The 4,335-nt window shown below is 36.3% G+C and overlaps 1 long non-coding RNA gene across 1 annotated transcript; it reads left to right on the top strand.

Moving 5' to 3' along the window:
- The first annotated feature begins 3,764 nt into the window (after window positions 1-3,764).
- On the top strand, window positions 3,765-4,118 carry LOC116051545. Its single transcript, XR_004105373.2, has 2 exons — window positions 3,765-3,814; window positions 3,895-4,118. It is a non-coding gene; the product is annotated as an uncharacterized LOC116051545 (long non-coding RNA).
- The last annotated feature ends 217 nt before the right edge of the window (window positions 4,119-4,335 follow it).

Raw genomic sequence — 4,335 nt, 5'->3', positions numbered from 1 at the left:
CACCGCTGTATGTTTAGCTTTAACACAACACTCACATCATGCGTGCATATTGGGGTTGATCAGACCTGCTCAGGTTGAAGTTGGGAAAAGCTCTGATGGTATTACAGGAAGTCACAAAACCTAAACCAATATGAATGATAAAGGTGTAGCTTCTCCTACACAAACAGGTGCAACAAAACTAACAGGGTCAAAGACAGTCAAACACAGTCTTTCACTCATCACGTAGAGTACCTCCTTGTTTAATTATTCACTACTCCCTATACAATAGTTTACTGAGTAGTGTGCAGCAAATTGAGATTTTGAACACATCATAATTTTGTGTCCTCACTAACATCTGTTGAGTCCCTGGTAAACATTATTTATGATCACCATCAAAACAACTGCTTTTTAAACACTGCTACAATATATAATAAGTTTACGGTTATGCCAACGAGTATGAAGTACCTTGCTGTCCACATCACTGAGGGTCTGTCTTCATTTGATTTTATTCATCAACACAGGAGACTAGTGTCCATGTAAATGCAGTCACTATGTCTGCCACAGTGTGTGTGTTTTGTATTCTACCACTGAGAGGTGCCAGATGTTTGGAATCCAAAACATTATAGCTTTAGACACTTATTACTTTGCTGTAAGGCGTAGACTAGAAATGACATGACATGAATCAATATTGACAGGGAGTTGGAGGCAATGTGTGGGCATGTGCTTCTCCCATTGTGTATATTGTATGGGATTCCTCCAGATGTGTTTCATCCCACATGACAGGCATGTTACTGTAGGTGAACGGACTGGGGACGGAAGGAAGCTGCTTCAATAGCTGTATTATCCAAAAACAAGCTCCCGCATTCCCAGAACAACAAACAAAAACAAAAACAAACCCACACCAGACAATGTCAGTATAGCATATACTAGGTGGTAAGTACAATTAGTCAAATAAAGATTTTTAGATTATAGGGATGTATGTATAATTAATCTTTTTAGGTACTTTACTTGAGTACTTACATTTTATGCCACTTTATTTTTCTAGTCCACTACATTTATTTGAAAGCTACAGTTACTAATTACTTTACTAGTGATGATTTTACACACTAAAGATATTATGAGCGTATAAAGTTCAGTTTATAAGGACCTGTTCATAAAATATGACACATTGTTTCAGCATAAAATACCCAGCGGTGTATAAAGCAGTTAAAATTAGTCCCATTTAGTCATCTAGCCTTTTGTTACTTTAAGTACATTTTGGTGATAATGCTACATTTTCAATGCCGTAGTATTGCTGCTTAAGTAATGGATTTGAATACTTTTCACCAATATGTTGTTTTTTATATCAGAATATTTCTTGAATGGTTCGTTTTTTTGGGGAGAAAACACGTGCATGCACACACACACACACACACACACACACACACACACACACACACACAACATAACTGTGCTGTAATAACTTATATTCTTATTAACCCCTGATATGATCCAGTCAGACTTTTAATTCACGTTTCATTTGTAGTTCAAATTTTTCATTCATTTTGTTGCTTTTACTTTAAATGCCATGCAAAATTATTTTCTTTATATCAGCCTACCAGTGTTGTGGTTGAGACCATAGACTGTATAATATTTGTCAAGCTCTTCTGATTTTTGTGCAGATTCCCCACTTGAAAAGGATTTGATGCATCCACCCCGGAATAAAGAACTGGATTTCACTCAATGACCAAACACTTCCTTTCCTTTTTTCCTTCTTTTATTTTGGCACACTTCAGCAGTTCAATTTGAGTTATTGCTTTAGCCAAAGAAGGCATTTTGGATTTTTTGTAGGTCCTTAAGCTGCTTAACAGTTTTGTCTTTTCTATCAGTAGCAGTAGCAGTAGCAGTAGCAGGTGAAAAACCTTTAACACAAAGAAAAGAAAATACACATTTTTATCATATTTTTTAAACCCATTTTAACATTTTTATAGTACTTTTTACCCATATATAAAAGTAGTAATTAAACATTTTATCATACTAATTTAACATATTTAAAGTTCAATTATTTAAACCAACACCATACATTTTAAATTAGCTCATATTAGCCCTTTATCTCACCATGTTTGCTACAAACCCCAAAGCTGTATGCACTTTTAACAGTTACCAAACACTACCTCCCCATTGTTTAGTTAACAAATATTTACAACAGTTGAAACACGTTTGAAATCAATATGGTAAGCAGACAAGTCTCTCAGGCATTAAAGGGTCAAATGACACTAGAGTCTCTGTATCGCTGCCGACCGTGTAGCTACAGCTAAGCTAACGTCTATAACAGCAGAAGCGGTTTTCAGCAGTCTCAGTTCATTCAGATTCCTATCTTTACTCAAGAGCGCATTCTTTCAATTTGAGAGCATTTCTCACTGATATTACGTTCAGATTTTGTAATAATTTCCCTCAAAACCTTGCTCTCACACTCAAATAGTCACTGCTTGCGCTTGGATTTGCTCTGCTTGTGCTCAAACTTTGTGCTTGGACTCAGATATGTTGTTCTGTGGACAGATTTCCTGCTCTCAGCTTTGGCCCTTCTCCTCGCACTCTGATTCTGCGCGCTTGCAAATCTTCTCTTCTCGGATCTCTCCTGCGCGCTTGGATTTTTCTGTGTTACAACCATAGACATAATTTTTCTGTGTTACAACCATAGACATATATCAGAAGGTTACAACACTATTAAAATTCCACAACCAATAGAATGCCAGGTGTAGTGTTGACCAATGAAATGATCCCTGCCCCGTTGAGGGTGCGTTCGTTTTATGTTAGAACATCCGTTGCGGACGGCTCCTCTGTAACCATGGGTCTGTAAGCCAAGTTCATTTACCCCCGCCGTCCATCGCTTTATTATTAGTATATGTCAATAATGTGCACAGAATGGTCGACGCTCTTTCACCTGCACCCATCAGGAAACGGGAGAAAGCTTGGAAGTGGGACATATCAAGTTACCTACACAACTACGAGGGTGAGTAACATCAATTAAGCACATAGCATATGGCGCTAGCCATAGCTAGCCTAGCTTGATGTCCGTAAACAAATAGCTTTTCTTTATACCGGTAGTTTAGCTAGCTAGATTGAACGACATATGACGGACAGTATGTGTGTATTTACAACTGGTATTTAATGACCCCACTTTGTATTTTTTCCTTGTTTGGTTAACCATGTTCCTGGGGATTTGGCTAACTTCAGACATGTTAGAGGCAATAGTAAAACCTAAACTGTAATATAACTGAAAAACAAAAGAAACTGGATTGTTTGTATCAGTTTTTACATCACTGTTGTATGTTTTTCAGATATTGTTCTAAATTCTTATAACATTATTTTAACAATAACATTCATATAAATATCTGTATAGAAAGTTGTAAGTACAATTTCACTCCTATAATAAAACACTATTTAAAATAGCAGTTATTTATTTTTACCCTAATGAAATCAATACAAAGCAAACTGAACAGAAAAAAACAAGTATTTTGTTTCAGTTTCCCTTCTTCCAGATGGAGCTGAAGTACCCCTGTTGAGCTGCATCACAGCTGCACCGTGTGCATGGACCAGTGTTGTACAACCACACTACTGTGTTGTTCCAGTCAGTACATTACTCCAAACGCAAAATCCCATTAATTCCCCCTGTACTCACCTGTGTGCAGAGGGCAGGCAGTAGTGGCACAAATCAAGAACGTTGGCAAGTCTGATAATAATTTAATTGTAATATCATGTTACATATACTTATCATTTCTTTATCTTGCTTAAATTCACAACAATGCCCGGGAGAGAAAATTACTGTCATGTCCACAAATCCAAAGCAGAGAAGGTAAGATAGTAATGATGTTAAAGAAAGCTATGTACACCTAATATCTTATGTGTTGATGTCTATGAATTTGTCTTAAATAGGAGCACACTATACAAAGACAACAGTGGAGAGTTGCTGGATCTGTCTGTCCTCAAAGTGCCAGAGATCTACAAGGACTTCACCTGTTTCTGCACCATCACCTGCATAATCCAAGTGATAAAAGAGAACAAACTATTGTGTTCTCTGCTTACATGAATAGGTGCCTGTAATGTTTGCCCACATATACAATCAATTCAATAAATGTTGATAAGTATCAATGATATTTCTTAAATCATTGTAGTTTTTCAGAGCAATAATATATATTATTAAAGCCATGTTCATATTTGCAACAAATTAAAACCCTTATCAAGGCAAAGGAAAGTTTTTCATGTTCTGTAATATTTATTAAAAAAAAAAACAGTACAATTAAATTTACCAGAGTGGACACTTCAAGGTTGTTAAACTGCTTTAATTGACCTTGTCAAAACAATGAGTAATTCATA

This window comes from Sander lucioperca, chromosome 6, assembly GCF_008315115.2.
Source record: "Sander lucioperca isolate FBNREF2018 chromosome 6, SLUC_FBN_1.2, whole genome shotgun sequence".
Lineage (NCBI taxonomy): Eukaryota > Metazoa > Chordata > Actinopteri > Perciformes > Percidae > Sander > Sander lucioperca.
This window is presented reverse-complemented; position numbering and strand designations above follow the sequence as displayed.